Below are 13,244 nucleotides of genomic sequence, written 5' to 3' on the forward strand. Positions count from 1 at the left end.
AGTGGAATGCTCGCGGTGGGAGGCCTTGAGATTTCACTTCTACAATTTTTATCTTTCACTTCGATTTGGTTGTATGCTTATTCGAACTTATTATACTGGAGAGGTTTCTCATGGTTTTTTTTTTCTTCAGGAACTTTTCTAAGTTCTGTTGTGGCTGATGCCGACTTTATCCTGCAACATTATCACAACTTTCTTTATATATATATATGTGTGTGTGTGTGTGTGTGTGTGATCATTTGTTTTTGTTTCTCTATGCTTGAGGTCCTTTTGAGCCCACTCAAAGGGGTTCGATAGGTCTCTATTTTTTCTTTATGCTTAAGGTCCTTTTGAGCCCACTCAAAGGGGTTTGATAGGTCTCTCTTTCTTCTAATAACTCGTTGATACTTTATTTGGACCGATAGTGATGGTCTCTTTGGTGCACCTTGATTGTATTTGTAAGGATATATTAACCCTTTAGGTTCTAGCCATCCTTTTATATATTTTTGTGCGCGCTTGTTATTTCTTGAGAGTAGCGTCCTTCTCATCATTATGCATAGTACTATTTTTACAAGGGTCTCTTTTAGGACCCTTTTTGGCTAGACGGCTTAGTGGTCGCTCTAGGCTTATTGGTGGATGCTCTCCCTGAGGCCTTTCCTCTCGTGGAGGTATCGACCTTTATTAGGAGGTTTTTCCTATAGGACCTTTAGACTCTCTTGATGTTCATAAGGGTAGCTACTCCTTGTGAACTCGAGAGATGCTTTGCCAGGTTTTATTCTTTATTTCCTTTTTTTTTATAAGGGTCTCTTTTAGGACCCTTTTTTGTTGTATACTCTGCCCCCCTAAGTGGTTGACGAGATTTATCTCGTTGGGAACTTTTATCATTTTGCTCATGCACTTTGATAATTCCAATTGGTGATAGATGTACAAGTTAGATATGTGCTCTCATAAATGAGGAGTGTGACATGCCAATTATATTTCATTTAAACATTTAAGCATATAATCACATATGTAGTTACCTAACCCTGAGTCCAGCTTGTCTTTGACGGCGAGTGTACATGCCCAGCCAATCTGCAGGAACCCTTAAGCCTAGACCACTCTGATACCAAGTTGTAATGCCCTAGGTAACCAGGACTGTTACACTATGTGTTTAAAATAGTGCGAGACCTACTAATCAGGTCATTTGAACGAAAATGTGTTTCTAAAGTCATCTGACAGGTTAGGGTTAAAATATTTTGATTATAAAATGATTGATTTTCATTAAAATAAGAGTTTGATACATGGAATTCCAAACATAAGATTTACAAGGCGTAAACGACTCTCAAAAGTTAATACAGCAGTAGCTAGTCTAAATGGCAAAATACACTTTAGAGCTCTAGTTCCTGTAACTCCCTTGGCCGTGGCGGTTGAGCTGTTTTCAATGTACACTCTGCTCCCAGAGCTCTCCAACTCAAGGTCGGTCCAGTTTTCCTTTGCCTTTACCTGCACCACGTAGCACCCATGAGCTAAGGGTCAACAAGAAAACCATAATCAACAAGCATAGACTGCAACAAGAGCATATAACAGACTTCAATCCCATCAGTTCAATTATTCAGTAGAATACAAGTATTAAGCCAAGCAACGATAAACATATACTTTCAATCATATAACTCGACCTGTAATACAAATATTTAGGTGCCAGCGCCCTTAGGCCGAGCCCTCTGGTTATTTAGCTGATCTCGGCTCACTTAGGTCGAGTTGCTGTAACGTCCCAAATTCCCTAATGTGGCTTAATGCCTGGATTAGGGGGCCAGGAGGACCATAAATACAATGGGTACATATGCGGCTGCTTGACCACCACGGCCAAGGTGTTTCTTAGGGGAACTAGGGTTTAACCCTATTTTTGCCACTTAGGTCGGCGGGTTGTAACTTTTATACTATAATGACCATTTTGGATTGTAAATAACTTTGTAAACACTTTTATAGGATCCCATGTACAGTTTAATGTTTTTAATAAAATATATCCATTCATTTTGACTGAGATTTTCACCCTGGCCTATTAATAACACTAAGATGCACGTTTATGACCTATTGACTCATTTAGCAAGTTAAGCACTATTTAATATACACAATGTGATGGTCTTGGGCTAACCAGGGCGTTACAGCTGGGTTCCGCACGCTTATCATCAGCCCTGACACCCTTAGGTCATATTTTCACATTACATATAATAGATATATAACTCACGGAAAACACATGTTCAATTACACGAAATCTCAATCCCAGTCACAACCACATAGGTGCAGTTTTCTTACCTCAAGTCACGAGCGATGGATAAAGAGCGGTTCCGAGCACGATCCTCAATCCTGAGCCTTAACGGTAACCCTAGTCACAAACAATCAAGAATAACTATTAAATTCTAATCCAATTAAATGTTTTGGAAACAAATACCAGCCTCCGGAACCTCGGATTCTACTAAACCGGGTAGTAGAATTCATCTCGAGTGCTTAGGTTTAAATCCCCGAGCCTCCCGAGCCTAAAAAAAAAACTAGGCTTTATCTGCTAGGTGGGTCATGACCTAGCCTTAGGGGTCGCAGAGTGCCTCAAGTTAGAGGCACATCCTCTTGATAGAAAGTCACAACGGGGTCGAATACCCGGCTCGGAAGGAGCCTAGGGGTATTTTGGGAATGTAATGTGTGTTTGGGATTTATTGAGTAACGGGTAGTAATTTAGTAATTATTTAGACATGTCGAGATTAAACGGGGATTTATAGGAACATTCGAGGAATTAGCAGGGCATGGAAATGACGAAATTGCCCTTGGTGGCATTTGAAGATTTAGATAAGATTAAGGGGTATTTTGGACTTTTGACTAGGGAGGGGTTTGATCACTTAGGCAGTTGAGGTTCAAGGGTCATTTTAGAAAGAAACAGAAGGAATCCCGGCTCTCTCTCTTTATCTCACGACTCTCTCTCCCCCTCATGGTGCTTGAGGAATTTGAAGAAACTTTGAGGGTTTAGGCTAAAGGATAGGTGGATTGGAAGCTTGAAAAATCGGGGAATAAGTTCAGGGACTGAATTAAGTGCAGAGGTAAGCTCCTTAATCGAATCTTACTGTTGAATTTTGCTGGATTGTGTTAGAACCTTAGGCTCGCATGAAAATCGATTATAAGTTTAATTATGGGTGTTTGCTGAGTATATGGGATTGTTTATGGATTTGATGTGATATTTAGGGTATGTGAATAAGAAATCCAAACTTAGTTATGAGTTTAGTTGGTGTTTGGGGTGAGAATTTAAGGGTTAAGTTAGAAAAAAATGAAGAGAAAATGGTGATTTACTGGGTTTGGAGGCTCGAGCCGCGGCCCTGTTCTTTAGGCACTACGACCCGTATGTGTCGAAGAGGCTGGAAGCCTCTGTCTGCCTAGGCGCGCTGTGGCGCAAGGTATAACGCGTCATGGCCCATGTCCCTCAGCAGAGAGGCATTTTTCCTCTTACTTGAGTGCACCATGGCCCTTAAGGGGGCTGGGTCGCAACCCAAATGGAAATATTGGCTGTTTGAAGGTTTTTATCTCGAGAACTCAAATGTTAAGGCTCGGAAAGGATTTTATTACTTGGATTGGTAAAATCCAAGGTCCCGGTGGCTAGATTAATATTCTAAAGCTATTTCTTGTTATAGAACTTGATGGATGGTTATTATAAATATGTTGTGACTAGGTTTTCAACGAGGTTCGAGATAGGGGACTGTGCTCGGAATCGCGATGCTCAGATAGCTCGGGACACAGGTAAGAAAATTGTTGTACCCGTAGAGCAGGGCGTGGCCCTATTATTTGTATTGCGGAGCGTAGCCCTATTGATTGAATTGCAGGGTGTAGCCCTATTGTTTATGTTTAGTATATGTTTAAATATCTGTTGATATTATGCTATGTGATGCATATTTGTGAGTGAATGGCAAAGGTCGGAAACAGCTAAGGTCGGGAATGACAAAGGCCAAAAATGGCAGGAAGCTAAGTACGACAAGGGGCCAGAATTGGCGTTGAGCATGCGGATTGCAGGCTGTTAGGGAGAGACCCTCCTAGGATGCTGGAGTCATCCTTTCAGTGAAGACCGCGAACCCAAGGCCTGGTAAAGCGCCTGAGATAGCGTTGGCCGTTATATGTTTAGCCTGGTTGCTGTCTTGCTGTATATTGTTGACTTCTGTGCATATGTCACATGTTATATGTGAGTTTTCTTGCTGGGCTTCGGCTCACGGGTGCTCTATGGTGCATGTAAGGGTAAAGGAAAGGTCGACCAACCATGAGTACGAAGAGCGTGGAGCGACGAGTACATGTTTGGCCTGCCTGGCCGCCACGACCAGGGTTATTTTGGGATGATGTAATGTATTTGGTTGATTTGTCGCTTAGGTCGTCCTTAAATGTATTTTGAGATGTAAAGTATTTTCTTAACAGTATTTAGGGATCCCAAATGTATAACTCTTTGCATTTTCAATGGATGACCGCATTTTTATGTTAAATACCTTTAAACAACTTTAATTATAATTTAGCTTCACTTTTAACCTAAAACCTCGATTAGTGAGCTAATGGCACATTTTTAACTCACTTAGTAACGACTCTAAGGAAGTAGGGCGTTACAACTTGGTATCAGAGTGAGCCAAGGTTTATGGTTCCTAGAGATCAACCGAACATGTACGCTCGCTGCCAGTGACAAGCTTGACTCAGGGTTGGTTGGTAATTAATGAATTATATGCTTGATTACTTGTTTAAAGTGCCCTGTTTTCCTGAATATTTAATTAGAGCATGATGAATGTGTTGCCATATGCATGATGCTAGGGCATGGCCTCCTTGATTGTTGTATGCTACTTGTGATATATGGATTTGCTGGTTGTGATTGGTTAATGAATTTGGGAGGTGTTTTTGGATGTTGTTTATCATGCCTGATAAGTGGCGTCATTGATTGCAGGCATATTGTGATAATGCCTCGGCGATCAATCAGACTCCCTGACAATAGGGTCGAGGATGACAACCAGGGTCAGAACCCTCCACCTGCCCTACCGAATTGGCAATAGTTATTTGCTGAGATGGAAGCTAGACTTCACCGAATAGACGAAGAGCTTCAACAGTTGAGGCAAGAAGCCCCTCCTTAGGACATTGGGTTACAGGTCCAACAGGTAGTGGCACTAGTGCCAGCCCAGCCTGCTGTGGAGAATATATGGGAACCCTTGTATGAGAGGTTCAGGAAGCAACATCCTCCCACTTTCGAGGGTGGTCCAGACCCACTGCGGGCAGAGCAGTGGATGAATATGATTTCTTCCATCTTGGATTTCATGAGGGTGGAAGGGAATGAGAGGTTAGCCTGTGCCAACTACATGTTGAGAGAAGATGCCCGCATTTGGTGGGATGTTGTGTCTCAGAGACAATAAATCGCAGTTATGACCTGGGAAGAGTTCATAAAAATTTTCATTGAGAAGTATTACAGTGTCGCAATTCAAGCTGCAAAGGTTGATGAGTTTACCAACCTGACTCAGAATCGAATGACGATTACTGAGTATGCCTTAAAGTTTGACCGGTTAGCAAAGTTCGCGCCAAATTTGGTGTCGACTGACATGGCACGAAGAGATTGGTTTGTGCGGGGATTGAATGTCATGATTGCCCGTGAAGTCAAGATAATTTTGGATCCGGCGACTACCACTTATGCACAGGTAGTGGACAAGGCCCTTACAATTGAGGGGGCCAAGGATCAGATATGGAGAGAGGGCGCTGCTAGGCGTGATGCTCGAAGGACGATGCCTCATTTTACTATATCTAGTCGGGGTAGTGGCCCCAGTGAGTAGAAGAGAAAGGCCCTAGACTCTTTTGTTCCTCCTGGCTCAGATAGGAGGGCACGGGGTGCTTTCAGTGGCTGTCAGGGTGGGGGAGACAATTGGAGTAGTTTCCCGTTGTGTCCTCGGTGTAGACAACGACATCAAGGAGAGTGCAGGATCAGGGCCTACTTTAATAGTGGGAGCATTAGTAATTTGAGGAAGGACTGCCCACAAGCCAGAAAGGAAGAGCCGAAGTAGAGATCACTCCATCCAGAGTATTTACCTTGACCCAGACTGAGGCTGAGGCTAGCCCCTCGATCGTGGCATGTCAGATTTCTAATGCTGGTTCTTCTTTAACTGCATTTTTGGACTCAGGGGCTACTCATTCATTTATTTATGCTAGAGTGATAGATCAGCTGTGTACACCTAGTGATTTGTATGCTATGGGATTTCGGACTTTGTTGCCAACTGGGGAACCGGTAGTCTCTAGGAGATGGGTTAGAGCATTGCTAGTAGAGATAGACAGTAAGGAATTGTCTATGGATCTGATTGAGCTAGCAATGGATGACTTTGATATGATCCTAGGGATGGATTGGTTATCGAAGTATGGGGCGACAATTGACTGCAAGCGCAGGATGGTGACCTTTGAGCCAGAAGGGGAGGTACCCTTTGTATTCGTGGGGACAGTGAGTGGACCGCGAGTACCTATGATTTCGGGGCTGAAGGCTAGAGACCTGATGCAGGAGGGTTGCATAGGATTCCTAGCAAACATTGTGGATGTTGGGAAAACTTATACATGATCTTTATTTATTTTCATGTAGATCTAATATTAAACAAATTAATATGAGATAACCTAGAACATGTTTCTAAAATTGAATTCAATGAGAAATAATGATAGGAATACTTACATTATACGCAACAAAATGAAAGAGTCCTTCCTTCAATTTCTCTAACCCTTGTATCCTTTCTGTCGCAGAGTATTACCAAGAAACTGAACTGATCTTCTATTATCTTCATAGTCTTCCAAAGTATCCTTAGAATCACCTAGACTAGAGTGGGAAATTCTTAACACATGAGATAGATATAGAGAGAAGAAGAGAAAGAATAATGAGGCTTAGAAAAGGACTTATGTTTAGAGAGAATCTAAAACCTATCAAAAAGCCAATGTTTGTCATCTGTCTGACTTCTCTCTTAACATTCCTTTTATAAACTCAATTAGGTCATTTATTTAATTAAAAAATCAATAAAATAATAGCCAATAATCAAACCTAGGTCGAAATTATCATTGGCTTTAGGCCCGTGAAACTTCCCATTTGATTATAAGCCCATTGGACTTAAAATCAAGGCCTGTATTATTTTCTATTGATTTAATTAATTGTTTATATCTTTTATCAAATTAATTATTTATAATTTGAACCTTGATTTAAATTTATTTATTAATTTAGATACCAATTTATCTTAATTAATAAATCTGCCCTAATTTCTCTTTTCTTCTCTAAATTACATAACTCTGTGAAACTATCCAAAATTGACCGGGTCAACTTTGATAATTCTAATTGATAACTAAATCAATTAATTGAGACTATCTAGATGATTTTATCCAAGGTATAGTGGGGACCATAGGCCTATGAAATCAAGCTCCAATAAGTTATCATAAATCTAACAAATAAATTTACTAACTTATTAATTCCTCGTGACTCCACTATAGACTCGGAATTGCACTCTTGAATTCATAGAACACTCTATAACAAATATAGATACGCTATTAATTATCCATTGTTACAACCATAATTGTCACTTAGTCCTCTATAGACGGCCTACAATGAGATGGGACTAAAATACAGTTTTAACCCTCATTGTATTTTATCCTTGAAGCACTTAGTTCCTTGTGAATGATATTTCAGTAAACTAATTTAATTACTGAAATGAGATCTCTATCATTTAACACATTGAACCAAACTAAAAGGAAACCATCGTTTTAGTTCTTCATCAGAAGCTATAGCTGTTCATATCTATGATTAACACTCCCACTCAATTATACTACCGAGTTCCCAAGATGTAAGTATGGGCTAGTCCGTAGGGTAAGCTGGTAACGAACAAGTCAAATAACTCAAATAATACAATCAGTTAGAATACTAACCACTCAGAATTGAGACTGAATTGACCTATGGTCAACTATATGATATGACTAGAATAGATAATGACGGTATGTTTACTTATCCTATCAACCGTCAATATCGGTCCAGTCCAATGCAACAAATACATCCGATCTTATCTACTTTGCTAATGTTCTGGAAATAACATAACACTACAATGTGTAAGTAGATTATATCATAGATTGGCAAGTCAGTGTAAATCATGTGCACTGACTAATCTTAGGACTAACTTATATTGAACATATAATCATATTTATATTCCACTGAGATTACGTCACTATAAATACGATTAGCTATATGCTCGAGATTTTATAGAAGTTTATATTAAACAAATAATCATGAAAATAAAACATGTGAGCAAAGTGATTGACCAAGTTAAAAAATGATTTCTATTCTTTTATTGATAATAAATGAAATTACAAAGAAATTGGGTTTTAATTAGGGCATAAAACCCTAAAAATGGATACCTCTAGAGTTGTGTCTGTTGGACTGGGTGAGACCAGAATGGTATGTGAGTTTCCTTATTTTTTCCCCATAGATTTGCCAGGGTTTCCGCCACACCGAGAGATCGAGTTTGTTATAGAGTTGGCACCAGGGGCGGAGCCAGTATGTAGGACACCTTATAGAATGGCTCAGGCAGAGTTGAAGGAACTAAAGATTCAGTTGCAAGAGTTACTGGATTTGGGATTCATCAGATTGATTTTTTTGCCATGGGATGCTCCAGTGTTGTTCGCTAAGAAGAATGATGGATCTTTAAGAATGTGTATTGATTACATGGAGTTGAACAAGTTGACCATTAAGAAAAAGTATCCACTACCTACAATCGATGACTTTTTTGACCAATTACAAGGGAAGACAATATTCTCTTAGATCGATCTTCGGTCAGGCTACCATCAGTTAAGGATTAAAGAGGAGGACATACCAAAGACTGCTTTCCACACGAATAGACACTATGAATTCCTGGTTATGTCCTTTGGATTAACCAACGTCCCAATAGATTTTATGGACTTGATGAATAGGGTCTTCAAGGATTATCTGGAAAAATTTGAGATCGTATTCATTGATGACATACTTGTGTACTTTGAGTAAGAGACAGAGCACGAGCAGCATTTACGCTTGGTATTACATCAGTTGAGGGAGCATATGCTATATGTTAAGTTCAGTAAGTTTGAGTTTTGGCTACCACAAGTAACATTTCTGGGTCATATTGTCAGTAAGGAGGGGATTCTGGTTGACCCAAGCAAGATTCAGGTAGTGAGGGATTGGCTCAGGGCGAGTAATGTATCGAAGGTTAGAAGAATTTTGGGATTGGCAGGGTACTATCGGCGGTTCATCGAGGGATTCTCCAGGATAGCCACACCATTGACTGAATTGACGCGTAAGAAGACTAAGTATGTATGGAAAGACAGATCTAGAATTGGCGGCGGTGGTATTTTCACTTAAGGTTTGGAGACATTATTTATATAGCGAGAAGTGAAAAATATACACCGACCATAAGAGTTTAAAGTACTTCTTTACTCAGAAGGATCTAAACATGCACCAGAGACATTGGCTAGAATTGGTAAGAGATTACGATTGTGATATTCTATACCACCCTGGGAAGGCTAATATGGTGGCCGACGCGCTGAGTCGGAAAGGCTTAGGACAGTTATTCAGCTCGAGGCAGATATCAAATAAGTTAGCTGAAGAGATGACTGGAGCAGGTATAGAGTTGGTGGTTGGTCAGTTAGCCAACATCACTCTTCAGTCTTCACTCCTTGAGAGGATCAAGGAGGCACATGGGGAGGATCCCCAGCTGAGAGAGTATAAGGAGGGCATCTTAGCCAGAGTTGCTAAAGACTTTTCTATTTCGGAGATGGGATTACTGAAGTACAAAGGCCGGATTTGTGTTTCGATGGATTCTGGTATCAGGCGAGAGATCTTGGATGAGTCTCATACCACTCCATATTCTTTACATCCGGGTACGACAAAGATGTACCAAGATTTAAGAACTCTGTATTGGTGGTCGGGGATGAAGAGGGATGTGGTGGATTATGTGGCCAAGTGTTTGACTTGTTAGCAGGTAAAGGCTGAACATCAGAGGCCAGCAGGGTTATTGCAGCCTCTAGGGATTCCAGAGTGGAAATGGGAGGATATCACCATGGATTTCATGGTTGGATTACCGAAGACCGTGGGACAACATGATTCAGTGTGGTGATTGTGGACAGGTACACCAAGTTAGCCCACTTTCTGCCTGTTAGGACAACTTATACTGTGGACCAGTATGCTGAATTGTATGTGAAAGAAATTGTACGACTACATGGGACTCCGAGGTCGATAGAATCCGACAGGGACCCCACCTTCACCTCCAAGTTTTGGAAGAGCCTGCAGAAGGCTATGGGTACACGATTGCGGTTTAGTACCGCGTATCATCCTCAGATGGATGGACAGTCTAAGAGGACGATTCAGATACTAGAGGATATGTTACGAGCCTGTGTGCTGGATTTTGGGGGATCTTGGAGTAAGTATCTCCCTTTGATTGAGTTTTCGTACAATAACAGCTATCAGGCAACTATCGGAGTGGCTCCATATGAGATGTTATATGGGAGGAAGTGCATATCACCCATTCATTGGGATGAGACGGGTGAGATGAGATATTTAGGTCCTGAGGTTGTGCAGAGGACCAATGAGGCGATTGAGAAGATTAGAGCTCGAATGCTCGCCTCCCAGAGTCGACAGAAGAGTTACTCAGACTTAAGACACAAGAGCATAGAGTTTCAAGTCGGTGACCATGTGAATCTCAGAGTTTCTCCCTTGAGAGGGGTGAAACAGTTTGGTGTACGGGGCAAGCTGAGCCCTAGGTTTTTTGGCCCTTTTGAGATTCTAGAATGGGTTGGAGAGGTAGCTTACAGATTGGCGATGCCTTCAGCTCTATTAGGGGTTCACAATGTGTTTCATGTATCCATGCTCCAGAAGTATGTATCAGATTCTACGCATGTGTGTGAGTTATGAGAACTTGGAGCTGGATTAGGATTTATCATATGAAGCGAAGTCGGTTCAGATTCTCGACCGAAAGGATAAAGTCTTGCGGAGCAAGACCATCGCCTTAGTGAAAGTGTTGTGGAGAAGCAGCAAAGTGGAAGAGGAAACTTGGGAACTTGAGACAGATATGCGGAATCGGTATCCCAAGTAATTCAGGTAATTTCTAGGACAAAAATTTTGTAAGGAGGGGACAGTTGTAGCGTCCCAAATTTACTAATAAGACTTAGGGCCTTGATTAGCGTGTTGGGAGGGCAATAATTTATTTAATTACATTAATATATGAATTTGATGATTATGTGATTAGAAATGCTTGTTTAGGTGATCTAAATATGCATATGGGCCCCATTTGGCTATTAGGGGCATATTTGTAAATTTAGCCCATTGAGGGCATAAATATAATATTTGTGTATATTGTGATTGATACCACGAGTGAGTGGTGATATATTTGTGATGCATGATCCGACACAGTCCTAGGGAGCAGTTTAGCTAGAAAGTCACAACGGGGTCGAATACCCGGCTCGGGAGGAGCCTAAGGGTATTTTGGGAATGTAATGTGTGTTCGGGATTTATCGAGTAATGGGTAGTGATTTAGTAATTATTTAGACATGTCGGGATTGAACGGGGATTTATAGGAACACTCGAGGAATTAGCAGGGCATGGCAATGACGAAATTGCCCTTGGTGGCATTTGAAGATTTAGATAAGCTTAAGGGGTATTTTGGACTATTGACAAGAGAAGGGTTTGATCACATAGGCAGCTGAGTTTCTAGGGTCATTTTAGAAAGAAACAGAAGGATCCCGACTCTCTCTCTTTATCTCACAACTCTTTCTCCCTCTCATGGTGCTTGAGGAATTTGAAGAAACTTTGAGGGTTTAGGCTAAAGGATAGGTGGATTGGAAGCTTAAAAAATCAGGGAATCAGTACAGGGACTGAATTAAGTGCAGAGGTAAGCTCCTTAATTTAATCTTACTGTTGAATTTTGTTGGATTGTGTTAGAACCTTAGGCTTTCATGAAAATGGATTATAAGTTTAATTATGGGTGTTTGCTGAGTATATGGGATTGTTTATGGATTTGATGTGATATTTAGGGTATGTGAATAAGAAATCCAAACTTAGTTATGAGTTTAGTTAGTGTTTGGGGTGAGAATTTAAGGGTTAAGTTCGAAGAAAAATGATGAGAAAATGGGGATTTTCTGGGTTTGGTGGCTCGAGCCGCGGCTCTGTTCTTTAGGCGCTACGGCCCGTATGTGTCGAAGAGGCTAGAAGCCTCTATCTGCCTAGGTGCGCCATGGTGCAAGGTATAGCGCCACATGGCCCATGTCCCTCAGCAAAGAGGCTTTTTTCCTCTTACTTGAGTGAACCACAACCCTTAAGGGGGCTGGGTCGCGGCTCAAATGCAAATATTTGTTGTTTAAAGGTTTTTAGCTTGAGAACTCAAATGTTAAGGCTCGGGAAGGATTTTATTACCCGGATTGGTAAAATCCAAGGTCCCGGAGGCTAGATTAATATGCCAAAGTTATTTATTATTTTAGAACTTGATGGATGGTTATTATGAATATGTTTTGACTAGGTTTTCAACGAGGATCGAGATAGGGGATTGTGCTCGGGATCGCGGTGCTGAGATAGCTCGGGACACGGGTAAGAAAACTGTTGTACCCGTAGAGCATGGCGTTGCCCTATTGTTTGTATTGCGAGGCGTAGCCCTATTGATTGAATTGCATGGCGTATCCCTATTGTTTGTGTTTAGTATATGTTAAAATATTTGTTGATATTATGCTATGTGATGCATATTTGTGAGTGAACGATCCTTTCGGTGAAGGCCAGAAACTGCAGGAAGCCAAGTATGGAAAGAGGCTGGGATCAACGTTGAGCACGCGGAGTGTAGGCCGTTAGGGCGAGACCCTCCTAGGATGCTGGAGTCATCCTTTCGGTGTAGACCACGAACCCAGGGCCTGGTAAAGCGCCTGGGATGGCGTTGGCCGTTATATGTTTAGCCTGTTGGCTGTCTTGCTATATATTGTTGACTTCTGTGCATATGTTATATCTGAGTTTTCTTGCTGGGCTTCGGCTCACGGGTGCTCTATGGTGTAGGAAGGGTAAAGGAAAGGTTGACCAACTATGAGTACGGAGAGCGTGGAGCGACGGGTACATGTTCGGCCTGCCTGGCCGCCACGACCAGGGTTATTTTGGGATGATGTAATGTATTTAGTTGATTTGTCGCTTAGGTTGACCTTAAATGTATTTTGAGAAGAAAAGTATTTTCTTAACAGTATTTTGGGACCCCAAATGTATAACTCTTTACATTTTCAATGGATGACCA

Source organism: Humulus lupulus, chromosome 5 (assembly GCF_963169125.1).
Source record: "Humulus lupulus chromosome 5, drHumLupu1.1, whole genome shotgun sequence".
Classification (NCBI taxonomy): domain Eukaryota; kingdom Viridiplantae; phylum Streptophyta; class Magnoliopsida; order Rosales; family Cannabaceae; genus Humulus; species Humulus lupulus.